The 16,708-nt window shown below is 50.0% G+C and overlaps 1 protein-coding gene across 4 annotated transcripts in view; it reads left to right on the top strand.

Moving 5' to 3' along the window:
* The window catches only part of LOC142560123 (latrophilin Cirl-like), an 848,550-nt gene that overhangs the window by 413,313 nt on the left and 418,529 nt on the right, over window positions 1–16,708 (top strand). The gene's annotated exons all lie outside the window — the stretch shown is intronic.

Below are 16,708 nucleotides of genomic sequence, written 5' to 3'. Positions count from 1 at the left end.
AAAAGGGAGACGCTCGTTGCCTCGCAACCACAGAAGCAAGCAAGAAAGAAAGAAACCGCTGCCAAAGCCCTTCCCATACCGACGGCTGCGTAGGGATAAAGAGAGAATGGGGATTCGGGAAGGCGAAAAAAAAGAAAAACGGGAAATTGCCGGGACGGTTCCGTGGTGCACGTGCGTGGGAAGACGAGGTGAAAGAGCGGTGCCCCTTTCTTTTGTTTGTTTGCCTTCGCCACGGTTCGAGGAGCGTCGAAGGAAGGTAAGGGATGCGCGCATCTATTTTTTTTTTTCGCCCCAGGGTCTGTGCGAGGCAGTGCCTGCTCCGTCGCTTAACCCCTTTCCCCACTTCCCTATTCCGCGTCCCCACAACCAACAAACAATCCCTACGCCTCCTGCCTGCTTCGTGCCGCGTCGTCGTCGCCGCCACCGCCGAATCGTGGCGTCTCGAGCTGTTATTTTTCCGATGGGAAATAAAGGAGGGTTGGAGGGCGTTGGTTGGTTGGTTGGTTGAGCAGGAAGACGCGTTGATCGTCGTCTTCCCTTACCGCCGAAGAATGATCGTGGCGGCCCGGGAAGCCTTTTGTCTTTTCGCGTCCGATGTGGCGTGCGCTGTGCCGGGAGAGAAGCTACACAGCTAGGGACGGTGATGTTTGAACCGTGTTTGCGTATACACATACGGGGCGCGTGATGATGCCGCGCCGTCGTCGTTCTGCCGGGGCGTGGGCCGTCTTGCGTTCTTTGTCGTTCCGAGCGCGCGACCCCGCCTGTCGTCGCCGCCGCACGCGCCTCGGTTTTCTTTCTGTTTGGCGTTTGCTGATCCGTGCGCGCGTGGCATCATCCGTTGCGTGCTTCCGGGCGCTGCGTATCGGAACGCGAGTACAGGGCTGCCAACCCGGGCGGCAACCTATAATGCTGGTCTAAACGGCTCGCGTTTCATGTAAAAAAAACAAAAAAAAAACGTGCGTGTCTACCCTGTCCTCTCCTGTTTGTTTTTTTCCCTGTTCGCTTTCTGTTTTTTGTTCTCCCTTTCATCTCAGTGCCTGGACACACTGATCTGATAACCACGTGTGTGCCTCTTGTGTCAATATAAGTGTTGGACACTATTAGGTGTTTGCTAACGTACTACTGACCAGTAAGAGCTGACTGACGCACTGCTTGAGGATGACGACGCGTGAGATAGAACGCCACTTTCTCTCTAGCACTGCGAAACAAGACCTTGAAGCGTACTTTTATTGAAAGGAAATAAGGGCCTTTGCAATCGGTACTTTCTTTTTCTTTCAGTCGGTTTAGCCTTTTCGAGCAGTTTTTAGTAGACGATAGGTATAGTGACGAGTTTCACTTTGTTTCTCACAGGTGATACGTCTGGTAATTAAACCCTAGGCTTGCTATGTACAGTCGGCGTCACCCTTGTGTAGAGCGCGGTAGTGGCGGCCGCTAGCGGTAGCTCCTGGACTCGACATAAGAAGTGTCTGGGCACGCGCGGCCGACACATCTCCAATCTCGGGGCCCAGCCACTACCGTTAGGCGTCGCTGGCTGGCTCCGGAGCGCCCCGGCGGCCGCCGTTCGCATGCTCTACACAAGAGTGACGCCGACTGTACGTAGGCATACAGTTACTGTATCTAGCACCTAGAGTAACTATATCAGCCTTCCCTCCCCTCAAACGTGTAGAGCGTGTGTGTGTGAGAGCGAAAGGTACAAAGGGGCGTGCCAGGAATTTGAGCCGTAGTTTGGGACCTCCTGTTATCTAAGAACTCTTCATGATTATGCAGCTCGACAAAACGTGACGATGGCGACGCGTAGTACACGCAGAAGAGGTGAGGTGCTGCACACCCACCATTCGCAGGATTCATAAAGCATATCCTTTATCCATCTCCGTCAAATAGTGCGCGCCATTTCTGGGAAAAAAAGAAAAAGAAAGAAAAACAAGCTTCGACTTTTCGTTGCTCGTTTTGCCGTGTAAAGGTCGAAAGAGCACGGTATATAGATATACCTGCGCTCATGAATCATACGGCCTTCACCCGCTCATACATCGAAGCTCTTTTTTCTTCATCCATCGCCTGCTCAGCTAACGTTATTCCGAACCCCTTCTGTGGCGCGGCGTTTCGAGATGTGCTTCCACGTTTCTCCAAAGCCTCCCGGCTCCTTTCCATCCTGTTTCGCCTTTTCCGGTTCATGTCGCAATTTCTGTGCTCCCTTCTCCCAGTGCGCCGTCCTATTTGTCTAAGAAAATTCATGACGCAGGCACGCAAAAAAGTAAAAAAAAGAAGAAAGAACAGAAAATCGAAACGCAACGAGCGACAGCGAAGGAACTCGATCCGGCCGCGCATGAGTCCGTATATAATATACACACACCGGCGCGGCGAAGAAGTCCTCTCCGACCGGGCGAGATCCTTTTCTCCGATCTACATAAGCCATTAGCAAAACAATGACCGGAACCTTAACTGAATCGGCCGACTTCCTTCCTCCATCCCTTCCTTCCTGCCATGCCTGCCTTCGCTCGCTTCTACGTTCTCCCGTGTCTAGGCTGCGCGCGCCCCCTAGCGGCAACTCGATGCATTTCAATCGCAAACTAGAAGTCAGCAGAAAGAAAGAGTGAAACGGGGCTCTTCAAGGAACGAGCAAGAAAGTGGAGAGAGAGGCCGAGGCAGTCAGTATTCAGGACCTCCTCCTCCTCCGTGTCACCCGTCGCGTTGCCGCACACACTGCTTTGAGGCAGCGTCGTTCAATGTTTTCTCGTGCGTGATAAATATTCGGCGCGGGCCCCGGGTTCTCTTCTCCCTGGCCGCTCGGCGGGTCTCTGGGAAATCGACTCTAGCCTCGAGGCGCGCCTTGTCTGCCCTGCCTGCCTGCCTCGCCGGTGAGGCCGAGTCGGCGGGCGAGCGAGCGAAGTCGGCGAGGAAGGAGCTGTAGTGGCGACCGTATGTGTGTGCGCGCCCGGAGAGGGCAGCGGATCGCCGAGGGCGAACAGAGCGAGGTGCACTGCTAAGTGCTCGTGCGACCCTGAGCGTCGCGTTGTTTCGATGGCTCGTATTTTTCGTTATTGACTTCCTAACTTGTCTCTCTTTTTTGTTCTCTTCATTCGTTACTTCTTTTTTTTATTCTCCTTCTGTTCATCGCAGCGCCCTAAAACCGTGCATCGCTGTGGGAGCTTGAACTGGCGTTCAAGCCAACCTTGGCAGGAATGTGGCTATAAGAAATCTACACCTTCTTTTTTTTTTGTTATTATTACTGTTATTTTGATTTTTCGTAGACTGCGCGTAGCCAACTTATGTAGGCTGCTTTGGTCCTCACAATGTGTGTGGCGGGGCTATCGAATATAATAAGTTAATGTTAGTTGTGCGAACTTAACTTTCGATATATGATGTTTATAGGCTGTGCATAGGCGCTTCCTATATACACTGCTTATGGTTCTTACAGTGAATACGGAGTGGCGCCATCGCATATAATATTCGATATATGATCACATAAGTGAACTTACAAGAGATACGCGTTAATACGAGGTTATTGGCTTTTTATGGTTTGGCACTTTCTTTTTTTTTTTATGCGTAGTCTGCATGTCCACCGATCTTGTGTGCAGTCTCCAAATCAATGTTGTGTTTATAGCTTCATACTCTAAGTAACGCTTCCTGGATAGAATGCCTACATCATTCATGTAAACTGGACTGAAAACTCTATGGGTGTTCAAAGGAATGAGTTTGAGTGATTTATTCTGAACGTTGGCAACTGCTGCATTGCCTGCTTCACTATGCACCATCTTGCACCATGTTTTCTTTTTCTTCTTCTTCATTCCGCTTTCTCATAACAGCTTGGCTAACGTTAGCTGGGACACGATATGTTTTACACAAATATAACTTACCACTGTATAATATATGGACTGTAAACCTACTACAGAATATTTTCATAAGCTGTCTTATGCCATAGAATGCATACCGAACACCAGTGAAATTCAGGGTAATACTCCGTGTGAGACAATTATTACGCTTTGTAGTAGGCCTACGAAATATAGCCTTACAATATTCGCAGAACTTGTTTCTGTAGATGATGTGTACTGATTACGCGTAAAACAAAAGAAAAAAAAAGATACAGGAAAGCGAAGACGTATGTGAGGCGTAAGTAAGGCAAACGCATATCCGCGTGATCTATAAACTAACGATATTTTTTACAAGTGAGTGGTTTTATTCGTTGCATACTGGCATTTCCCAGGTCACGGCCACATTACAACCACTAAGATTTCGTTCTTAACCGTGAGTACATTCTTAAATTCAGCTCTCTGCAGCCGCGGTACCAGCAGGGTGTTAACTTGCTTGCATAAAAACGTGCACTGTCTCTTGTCGACATTCAGTTGACTTTGTTTCCGTCAGTATTTACGCCGAATTTCGGCGGATGTTCCTGCGAGGGCAGTTTCAAGAATACTGCACGCTATTATCGCAACGGTGCCGCGGGATACCTATACAGAAACGGCGCGAGCGACGAGCGACGCCCTTCGACTGTCACGTGAGAAAGAAGGGAACGCAGTGCAAATAGCTCGCGGCAAAAGCGCTGAAAAGGTTCGGGGCACCTCATTTGTTATCGTTAAGTAATAAATTACTCCTCGCCCTCTTTGGATGGGCTCTGCGGCGGTGACTCCCTCCGGTGAGTGAATGCTTGAATAATGGATTGTCTCTCTCTTCCTCGACGGCTCGTTTTTCCTTTAAGGTCTCACACATGTGTGCGCTATTCCTTCCTTTCTGCTCGCGAGCCGCAGTTGGTGCGCGTGTGTTCTTCGTTCGTTCAATGCAACACGCGTCGAAACGAAAGCGGCAATGACGACGAGGACTGCGGTCTGCTTCGGAGCATGCCGTGTGTGGACCAAGATAAAAAAAAAATCTTCGTTTACGTGAACCCGACAAGGTCGAGTCGAGTCGAGTCGGCTCGTCGAGCCGAGACCCGGTAGTCGCGTTTCTGTGAACGCTGGCGCATCGTGTCGAGCGAGCGTCGAGACGTGTTCTGTCAACCCGCCCAGAAGCGTACGTAGGTTGGCTCGCCCAACTCGCTATGTATAGACACGATGCGTGCAAACGCGGTCATGTAGGGTCGAGCTGGTGCAGCTCTACTTCTCACTCGACCCACTCAACTCACTCGGGTCGAGTTCATGTAAACGAAGCTTAAAGAGTTTCCCTGCAAAAACTGCAAGGGGGAACTCTGGCGCTAGTGAACTGCGGAAGCTACAAACACGACGGCTTAGCCGCCGCTTTTTTTTTTTTTTACATCGGGTTAGTGTGTGGGGTAACCCCAACGTCGTGCTCCTGGCTTCAAACGGCTTTGCGTTACGAACGTTAGAACTTGCAGTGATCCTCCATAAGTGCAGAGGCTCATGGCCTTCGGCGTTTCGAAAATTAGGATTGCTTCGAAATATAGAGTAATAAACAGATGAAACATATAGTGAAGAAAAGCCACAAGGGCGTCTGAAGCCGCGAGAACGAAGATCAAGCAAATCTACATACTAACAATCACTCCGGGGGTATCAGAACGCGGTGCGAAATTTTGCTAGGAAATTTGCCAGGAAACTCTATGGGGACAGTTTTTAAACATGCTTGTTTTCTGTCAATCATCGCCACCGAGATCGGCGGCTCGCGCTCACGGTAAGCCGTCTATCGGAGCGACAGGTCCAGGAACGAGTCCTTTTGGGGCTGCAGATGACGTCTTCCCCTTTATTCGATTCACTTCTCTTAATCTTTCTCTCACCCTTCCCGCACTGTAGGGTGGCCAACCGGGCTCAATGCTGGTTAACCTCCCTGCCTTTCGTTTACCGTTCTCTCTCTCTCTCTCCCTCTATTTGTCTGAATCCATTATTAGGCGCGTGCTTCCGCATGTGCGATTCCTCCGCAAAAAATGTAGACTTCTACCCCTGTCACATGGCGAATCTGTGAACGAACAGTCTAAATAAATCAGGTCTACCGCATGTTGTCAATGAAGTCGTGAATCCGTAGTAACTCGCCCAGTTTTCAATCCTTTTCAGCACCATTTATCTTCGCCGTTCTAACTTATTGGTTGACTGATCAATTGATTGATAAGGCGCTGCTTTCCTATATTTGTCATGAGGAGAGAGAAATGACTTGATGTACAGAAAAATACAACTAACGCTAATTCAGACTAACTAAAGTCAATGTCAGCTGTAGTTGAAGTGTTAAGGTGACTACATTGTGCACACTATAGTGCAAAACTCAACAGATAAAAACGGGAAACTTGTTGTTTTGACCATGTAAAACGTACAGAATATTAATTTGACGAAGTCGTTAAAAGTACATGTCCATTGGTCGCGCTCCGGTCCGCAGGCTCCCAAACTGTCCGCTAATGCCTATGCAATTTCTACAAACTACATCTCTACATCTACGTCTACATCTCTGCAAGAACCTCGGTTAACATTTAACGAGCTTAAATTGACTTTCCAGACACGCCAGTGCAGTATTTTAGGAGTCCGTTGAGCTCTATCTTCTCTTCTTTTTTTTTTTTTTTAAATAAAGCCATTACTCCAGATGGCGTCTATAGGCATAGTATCGACCTTGCAAGGACCGTCTAAATTTTCCTTTCGAAGAGCCACCGTTGACCACCGAAGAGCCACCGTTTTATACTGGCTTTCAAATGACTCCCCATACATAGCAATAGTTTGTTTAGGCATTGTCCGTTGGGGTTTGTGTTTTGATTTTGGAACAATAAAGCCATTAGTGCACATCCCGTCTATAGACGTCGTATAGACTTTCCGTGTACTGTCGAAGTAGATTTTAGTGGAGGCCAGTACTGCTTCAGCAAGCTGTCGCGAAGCACTGCCTACGGTTTGCGCTTTGTTTTCGAGACCCTTTCTTCCCTCCTCACTTCGCAGTCTCGTTCGACTTCCTCTCGTACATCTTTTTCTTTTTTTTACCTTCTTCTTCCCAGTGCCTTTACACGGCTGCCGGTGCCCCCGTTGTTTCGGGGTCGGAGAGTGCGCTCGCCAGCAATGCGTCTTCGCAAGGTACGCTGCTCACGGGCTTGTCGCTTTAATTGAGGCTTAATGGCGCGGAACTAGTCGATGGACTCCCCCCGTCCTGCACGGAAAAACAGACAGGCAGGCACACGTACTACGTGTGTCTGTGGGTCTAAACTCGCGCTGGAGCAGTAGGTACGAGTGCTTCAGCGCCTCGAATCCCCAGCCTCGTTAATTCAAACTGTCTCCTTCGCTGTATCCTCGTCTGGTTCTTGTCCTCACTGATCATTGCGTGGGGTTCTTTCTGCCTTCCTAACGTGCTGCACACCGTGATCTTCTTTTTTTTTTTAACTTCTGGTTCTGAAGGAACAAAACGCCTTCTGCTCGTTACAGACGACGAAGCAGCTGAAGCAGGCGGCTTCTTTGTTTTAGTTTCTCTTTTTGTCGTCTGTTTCCGGTGTGCCCTTCGTCTTCTGCTAGTCTGCGCTCATGCTCCCAAGAACGTTGAGAGCTGAAGAGAGCAACGATCCAGCGCGAGCCACTCGTCTAGCCGTGTGTATAGCCGCTCGAGCTACCGCCAATATGCACGGCTGAATGAGCTCGGCCGCACCGCCGTTCAGCACTAATGACCGGCCCGCCGATGGTGTATTGCTGGCAGTCGGCGCGAGAGCGGCGGGTCCGCTTGAATGGGAATCGATTTGCGGAAGCTTCTCACGTCGATCTTATCGCTGTTTGGTCGTCGTTTTGTGGCTGCGGCTTTAGTATACACACACGCCGTGCATTACACCGAGCCGAGGGTTCTGTCCGCGTTTATTAGCGTTGCCGTCTGTGCGCCGGTCGTTGCAGTAAATCACTGGTCCTGGATAATTTCTTTCTATACGCATCTGTTTGCCGAGGCAGTTTTCACGGACGACGAGCTGGGGAACGTTAGCGCGCGCTCGCGCGCCTCACTGGCTCGCTTTCCTGTCGGGGGTTTCAAAAGAGAGGCCCCGTAATGGACCGAAGAGGAATGATATCGCTCGCGAGCCAATCTGGGAGATGCGTTCCTGCGCGTCGCGGTCCACGTGTTTGCGAACGAGAATCCGCACGCACGTATATGCAGGCGGTGTCGCTGAGTGCGATGGGTTATGCAGGTGCGTATCGAACGCCGGTGTGATTCAAAGTAATGTCGTATCTGTAACGCTTGTCACAGATACGCTCGTCCATCAGAGGACATCGAGAGAGGGAAAAGAATATTGTGTCCAATGTCTGAGGTTGGACCGTCCGTTCTGGAATTGTGAGAGCGAATTGCACGAGTTCGTCCACGCATGTGTGCGCTGCGCCGCTTAGGTGTCAGTGCGCATGCGTAGGGCGGGAAAACGCGGAGCTGTAGCGCTCAAAACTTGCTCGCAACTTGACGTGTAACGAAGCCGTGCCGCACCACTAGCAAAGGAAGCGTGCTGACCCTGAAGAGACCGAGGGCCTCGTCGAGCCGTCTTGTGGCTTTTAGTTCGCGGCCCTCAACATCTGCACTCTTCGGATTGCGATGCTATAATAAAGTGATTTGATTTGACGTGTTGTATTTTGTCGGTGTCACTTGTCATTTCCGCTAAGTTCCGTGCGCATAGTCTGCTGCGCAAATGTGTTGACTTTGAACACATGTACTACGGTGAACGCGCGCGATACGTAGTGATCGTTTCCAAGTTTTACGGAATTTCGAAAAAAATATAGCCTGTGGCTGATAGCCCAATTCTTGTCTTTTAGCTCGATTTCTTTCGAAGAGGCGGACATTGCTAGTACGAGAAATCAAAACACACGTTCGTCTAAAGCAAAGTAATTTGATAATTAACTTCCTATGTAATTAATTTGCGGCACGTATTGCAATTTACGAATGCTAGCCGGTAAGTTTATCAAGACGGCTCCACTTGCAATGAATTTCGAGGATGACACCAGTTTTAAGGTATCTTTTCCCAAAACGTGGAACAAGATACATGGACGTTTCACTCTATTTCGCGTGTCAATGCATAAAAGATATACAAGAAAGAGAAGGTAAGCGAATGAGAGAGGAAGCGGAACAACAGTGCATTCTTACGGGCCTCTTCGACACCTGGTGCCCGCACCCCTGATCTCGACTCGGGGGAGGATCAGGGGGAACAGTTGCCGGCTATGTATTCCAGGTAACCCCATCTGCTATACCACCACCACCGCCGCTACCAACGCCAGTTTGATGGCACATATATCTCCAAACTGGTGTCATTCTGGAAATCTATTCCAAGCGGATACGCCTTGCAGACTCACCGGCTACAATTCACAAATCGAGCCATGTGCCGTAAAGTAATTGTTTAAGAAATATATTAGCGATTTCTTGTTAATTAGCTGAATATGTTTGGATTTCTCTTGCAAATAATGCCCGGTTTCTCTGAATTATCCAGCTCAAAGTCTAGAGTTATATCATCTGCAACCGGCACTCTTGAAAAACACCTGCGAAACTTAAGACCAAGCAATAGACCATGCGCGGAGAACGTAAGACATTATGGCTGCATGGAGGAGGAGCACACAGAAGTGGCGTGTCGTACCGCGCTGCATCGCACCAGAGGGCGCGCTACGTGGGAAGCGAGCGTACAAGCGTTAAAACGTTCGTGGGCCTAATTTCATTTCCACCCGTGCAGCGCGTAGGCGTGCAGCGGTGTACAATACGTCGCGTCTACGACTCGCAAGAGAGGCTTGCCTTATAACGCAAGCAGGTCCCGTGACATGGCTCGCCGCCGACTTTGCGCTAGAGGACACCCATCTCCCCCTTCCCTATTTTTCTTTTATCGCCATTAATGACAGCAGCCGGGTGGGGATGGCTACGCTATATACCGGAACATCGAGGAAGTGAAACGTGTCTTGCTTTTTGGCTTTTGGCTTCGTCTCGTTCTTCGTCTTCTTCACCTTAGAGTCTCCATCTTATCCCACCCTCGATGTAGCCGCGCACGCGGCGCGGGGTTACGGCGTTACGACCAAGCAACTCTAGCCTATAAGGTCGCGACTCCCCAGTGGGCCGTGGAAAACGATCGTCCCCTTGCGTGACTTGGGCTTTGCTTCTCTCGCGTAGCGTGGGTGCGATGCAGGAAAGCCCAACACGTGGCCGGGGAGCGGGGTTTTGATGCCGCTCGCGAGGCGAGCGAGAGGGAGCCATTAACGGTCGAGGAAAGGCCCGTGCCGAAAGCGGCAGCAGCAGCACCGGCTAGTGGCACTACGACTAACCCTCCTGTGAACCCCTCGTCCCCTCCCGCTATTCCTTAGGACTCGCGGAAACTGCCGATTTGAGCCTCCCCGAACGCAGCTTCTTCGCGATTCGGAAACCCGCCTGCCACGCGTCTATATGGCAACTTGACGCGGGAAAGCTGTTGGTATGTAGGAGCGCTGGAGCGGTGGTTGCAGAGAGAAAAAAAAAATGGCTGCCACGGGGCTCGAACGTGCGCCATTTCAGGGGGCGTCGTGATTGCGACGATCGGTCCTCGTGTTGCCGGACCCGTCGATGTGGGGCGCCAAATTTAGCTCGCCCACGTATACGCGGGAGAATTTGTTGAGATTAAGTTTGCGCAAACGCAGTAAAAGGCTCAATGCGAAGTCGATGAAAAGACTTGTGGATATGAAAAAGGAGGAGCAGGAGGGAATGCAGGAAAGACATGGAGCGCGAAGGCAGTAGACACGCGTTTCTTGTTCCGCTTTATTAAGTAAAACATGTCCAAAATTCGCCGACGATTACGATGCTGCCTATCGGGAAATTTCCGCGCAGCTCTATACGCGTAAAAAGTATGCGTGTCAAGCAGCAGGAAAAGGAAGGAACGAAAGGTAGGGAGGTCAACCACACGCACGTCCAGTTTGCTACCCTACACAGGGGAAGGGGTTTAGGGGAAGAAAAGAAAGGAGAGGAGGAGGGAAGAAGGTCCTATCGGTGTGTGTATATGCAGATGTCCATAACTTCACGCCTATAATCTGTCACAGAGGCCAGTCGCTTTCATGAAACGTAGAAGTGCCCGACTCGCTTTGTAAGCCTGCGATGCGTGGGGCCATGGTCCAAGAATCTTAAGTCTCTGAAAATGGTCTGTTTTCTAATCGGTTTAACACCCTCAGAAGAACGTCGCGTTCGTTGTCATAGAGATTACAAAAACACAACACGTGCTCCAACGTCTCTTCACAGTTGCACGAGTCGGCGTGTCGGACATTCCAATACGGGTTGAGTAGGCTTTCGTAAAAGCCACCCCTAACCAGAGGCAGCACAGTAAAGTTGCATCACGGCGGGAGAAGCCCGATGGAATCTGCAGCTTCAATGTAGGATCCAGGCGGTGGAGGTCGGAAGTGGACGAAAATCGGGGTGTTCCACAAAGTTTCAGTCTTGGTTTGATTAAGTAAACGAAGGCCCCTCGCAGTATATGTGCTTGATAATGGTATAGGAAGTGTCAGAGTTTCTCTAGGGCAATGTAATTAATAGCGGCGCGTAGAGCGGCACGTTCTGTTGCCGTAGAGGTCGTTACATGGGACACTTTGAAAGTAATTGTAACGTGTAAGGCCGGGGTGACAACAGCGCCTGTGGAGACAGATCCATCGGTGTAAATGTGCGTTCTTAGTTCATATGCCTCTTTCAGTAATGGCAGTGTGAACTGACGTAGAGCCACTGTTGAATGACGGGTCTTATTCGTAATTTCCGGAATCGTGAAGCGTACTTGTGGCTCGCGTAGGAACCCCAGGGGTAGCACTGGTCTTGCTACTGGTGTAAAGCCTGAGCGAAGGTCGCCTTGATGGATGGCAACAAGTTTGGAAAATGTGGCTTGAGATCATGAGTTCATGTGGCTGGGTACGCGACACAGATGTCGAATGTGTGCTTCTAAGCTTGTCAATTGTTATGTGCGTTGGAACCAAGTAGTCTCTAGCAGTTATGATTGTTGCGTGAGTCGAGACGCGTCGTGGCAGTCCAAGACGTAATGAATACATTGTTGCGCCATAAAAAGGAAAATAAAGATTTGGGAAGGAAGAGTACGAAACGACAATCTGTCGTTTGGTACTCTTCCTTCCCAAGTGTTTATTTGCCTTTTTTTTTTTGGCGCAACAATGTATTCATTAGATCCCAACCAACTCGCCCAGCAACGAGTTCTACTCAGTCCAAGACATGTCTGTAGTGCCTGGCCTTGCAAACTTTCGAGGGTACGAATCTTTGTTTTACATGAGTTCGCCAAAACCGGCAAGCTGTACCGTAAAAATCCCAGTAACAGTGCTCTGTACAGTGGCAGCAGCATGGACGGTACTGTCGTGCCCGAAGTTTTCCCGCGCAGGAATCTCATTTACGCTCAACCGAAATTAGTCTCAGCTTTAGGTAGAGGCAGTGGGATCGCTGTGTAAAGTCCCTGTCAGTAATTACACCTAAAAATCGGCGAGACTTTGGTATTTGATAGCCTGGCCATTGAGAGAAACAGGGTACGGTGCCATTGGTTTGCGCGTACATGCAAACCCATAGAGAGAGAGAGAGAGCAAATGATAAGGAAAGGTAGGGAGGTTAACTAGGACTGAGCCCGGTTGGCTACCCTACACTGGGGAAAGGGAAAAGGGGACGGAAAGATTAAAAGAAGAAGAGAAAGTCCACCGGGGATATCGTTCAGTCACTCAGTCCGGATCATAGTCGCTGACTCAATCCAGTAGCCTTCAAATATCGCAGCAGAGCTTTTGTGGCCTTTTGTAGCTGTGATATGCGAGGCCATGGTCCCAAGATCTTCTTCAAGGTGAACGGTGTTCTATCGAGCTGATTGAGAGCTGTGCAGAGGTCATGTCTTTCGTTTCGAAAAGATGGGCAGTAGCACAGTAGATGTTCTATAGTTTCCTCGGCACCGCAGGCATTGCAGTCGGCGCTATCAGTCATTCCAATCAAAAACGTATATGCATTGGTGAATGCGACGCCCAAGCGTAAGCGGCACAGCATTGTTTCTTCATTTCGCAGAAGTCCTGGTAACAGCCGCAGTTGCATAGAGGGGTCGAGGAAATGCAATCGTTCTTGGGCGAATTCAGGTGTGTGCCACTTCTGTAATGTCATACGGTGCGCTACCTTGCTTAGGTGTTGGGATGCGTCGGTCCGCGATAAAGGTACAGAAACAAGGGTTGCTCCTTCGTGCGCTTTCCTGGCAGCTTCGTCAGCGAGGTCGTTGCCGGAGATACCGCAATGGCTAGGCAGCCACTGAAACACGACGTCGTGTCCTTTCGCTATCATATGATGGTGCACTTCTCGTATCTCCGACACTAGTTGTTCACACGACCCGCGACGAAGAGATGACAGTAGACATTGTAAGGCCGCCTTCGAGTCGCAGAATATTGCCCACCGATTAGCGGGTTGGTTGTTAATGTAATCAACGGCACCTCGGAGGGCAACAAGCTCCGATCCGGTCGATGTTGTCATGTGAGAAATCTTGTATTGGACGCTAATTGATCGTGATGGTATAACCACTGCGCCGGTGGAGCTGGTCTGAGTGGAAGAGCCATCCGTATATATGTGGACTCGGTCAAAGTAGAAAGTGTTCAAGCAATCCAGAGCTGCTTGCTTCAGGGCAAAGGTAGGCAGGTCGGTCTTCTTTCTTATACCTGGAACCGTGAGACACACTCGAGGTTGTTCTAAACACCACAAAGCTGAGGTTGAACGTGCTGAGGGTGTGAAGCCCGATGGTAGACAGGCACGATGGATGCTGACCTCGTTGGAGAAGGACGCCTGTGGTCGTCGTTCTGGCAGGCAGGCAAGAGAGCTTGACTGCATGCGTGAAACATGACGAACATGGGCCCTAAGCGTGTCGATGCTAATGTAAGTCGTGATCGGATGGTCTCGAGCCATTATAATGGTTCCTGCTGTTGAGGCGCTCCGCGGAAGTCCTAGGCAAACACGTAGTGCCTGTGCTTGCACGCTCTGTAGTTCTCGAAGATTTGACTTGCATGTTTTAGCAAGCACGGGAGAACTATAACGTAGCAATCCGATAAAAAGTGCTCGATATAACTGCAGCATGGAGCCCACTGACGATCCCCATGTTTTCCCGGCGATAAACCTGAAGACATGAACAATAGATGTGAGCTTATTCTTCAAGTGGGCAACATGAGGGCTCCAAGAGAGGTCCCGGTCCACAATGACACCCAAAAACCGATGATTTTTCTTGTAGGAGATAGGCTGGCCATTAATGCACACACAAGGCCTTACCATCTCAACAGACCAATGTCTCGTCATGCAAACCCATATTTTGTATTATGGTTATATAGGTACATGATTTATATTCGGAAGAGAACACTGCGAGAGTAGCGTGGCTGGCGCGGACAATCTGTCTCGTGCGGCACATTACATGCAAACGGAGGGAAGTGTGGCGCGAGTGCCTCGCTTACCCGGAGATCGCGAGAGGCAGCAAGTGGGTGACGCGTGGGCGCCATTCCCAGCAGCCGCCCCGACAGACCTCCGCTCACGCAGCGTGTTGTTTCCGTATGTGGTATCGGTGAACGCGCTCGCCCCATCCTTTATCGATGGTGTCATTGGTGAAGAGACGGCGGCGCGCTACTCTGGCGCCATCACGTAGCGGTCGTCGTGGCAGAGCCCGTCTTGCGAGCCGCTACGCTTTTCTTCTCACGCTTTCGCCAACCCTACTCCTCCGCTTTTCTCCTCGCGCTCTCTTCGCTGTCACACTTTCATCCCCCGCTGCGCTCCGCGTTCGCTCTTTCACCCTTCGCTGTGCCTGTGCGATCGGTTACGCCGAGGGACGCCGACGCTCAACGCAGGAAGGGACGCCTAAGATATGCGCTCTATAATAATGAAGGAACTAAACCTGCTATATATGACTACGTACACGCACCGCAAGCAAACAACCGGCCGTTTAAATTCCAACTTGTTTTGCTAGACCACGTTACGCGTATATTTTCTTTTTCAGATTTGAAATCGAGGTCCAATCAGTAGTGTTTCAAGATGTATGTTATGTGTTTGAAAGATCATTATTTTCATTGGTAGTTACTGTGCATTTGCTCTCGATGAGTTACCTTAGCGCGCACAATTGACACACAGTGCCTAAAAGGGTTAATGTGACGTAATTTTGTCGTGGACTTTCCAGAAAACCACAAAGGCATTTATCGCAGTTTGAAGCTCGCAGCCAGCTTTCTTATCGCTTACCTGTGTACACACGTAGTGCTGTCGATTTATATCGATTCGTCTGTACCGACTTCAGACTTGTCAGCGCTGCCTCCGATATATCGCACACGCAAGAAAACACAAGCGAATACCGAGCTTGTTCTTTTGACATTTCATTAAGGTGGAGGACAATTCTAATGAACTTCCCGCATTAGATTCATTATCGAAGATTAACCCGTCTGAGGAAGTGTCTGTTTTCTTCTTTTCTTTTTTTCTTTTTTTGCCATTGCTTCCTGTGACGATGTGCTACACGCAGACCATGGACCGCCCACCTTCTCCCCTTAAACTTTTTTCTGTCGGTCTCTTTCACTCATGTCAGCGTTCTTGGGCGCGGCCGTCTTTTTCATTACGCAAATGGGCCGCGATCTTTGGCGAAACGTCCCCGACCCGCTCAATCTATTCTCAGGCAAACACTGCTATGGCGAGGCAGAAAAACGAAAGAAACGAAATGATAACAAACAAGTGAACTGAGAAACAAGAAACACAGGAGGGACCGAAGTTGTAGGGGACGCGATTTTTGTTACGTCATTTCCCGTCAGCCCACGACCGTGCGCCAAGTTGAAAGCATTCCTGGACGCATCAGAGAGATAGGAGTCGCTGAAGCGACCGGCAGGAGATTGCTGGCGGCTTTGTGCTTTCTATGTGGGTGTATGAGATGGACGTTGGCACTGGATATGTAAAAGCGAATGGAAGCGAAGCCTGGGGGGGAAGGGCGCACACGCAGTAGCGGATGTTGGAAGGCACGCGGAGCTGCGCAAAAGAGCAAAGCCAAAGTTCTCTCCAACACCAACAGGCGGCATGGCGGCGCGGGAATTACGTCCCTAATCCGTTTCCGACGTTCACAGTCACGGAAGGGGATCTCTGCTGTCACGAAATATGCCGCGCATGCCGCTGCTGTATTCTTGTTCTTCTACTTCTTAGTTCGGCGCCTTGCACTTTTGTCTTTGGCTTGTCCCACTATACGCGTTCCTCTTCTCTGTATTATTTTTCTTGGTGCATTCCTTTATTATTTTTGTGTGCAAGGGCTTGGTCGATTCGCTTTGATTCCGCAGTGTCTGTCTGCATGTCTGCAATCCTTGTCTGTGCGTGCGTCTCTCTCGTCTGTCTGTACGTCTGCAACATTTACGCCTTTGCTTTCGTTTTTCTACGTCTGCTTGCGCGTTTGCAATACTTACTTCTGTCTCTACGTCTATTTGCACTACCCTAATCCTTACTTCTGTCTGTACGTCTGCAGCTCTTACATCTATGTGTGCGTCTCTTCGTTTTTCGGTACTACTGCAGTTTGTTAGTCTGTCTGCGTGCGTTTGCAGTCTCTTTCTGTCTGTTCGTACGTCTGCAATCATTGCGTCTGTTTCTCCGTCTGTCTGTGCTTCTGCAGTCTGTATGTCTGTCTATAGCGCGTCTGCAATCTCTGTACGTCTGTCTGCGTACCGCGTTTTCTCATCGACGCCCCACTTCCTTCGCTCGCCCTCTCCTGTAATCTGCTCCTGCGCTCCCTCCAAACATTGACAGTGTCCGCGCATTTCCCCCCATTTGTCGATATTGCCATCCATTCCGAGTGCTGCTTCCAAGCACAAGAAGAGGGATGCTCTCCCGCCAGCATTCT

The sequence above is a fragment of the Dermacentor variabilis genome, chromosome 10 (assembly GCF_050947875.1).
Source record: "Dermacentor variabilis isolate Ectoservices chromosome 10, ASM5094787v1, whole genome shotgun sequence".
NCBI classification, from domain to species: Eukaryota; Metazoa; Arthropoda; class Arachnida; order Ixodida; family Ixodidae; genus Dermacentor; species Dermacentor variabilis.
This window is presented reverse-complemented; position numbering and strand designations above follow the sequence as displayed.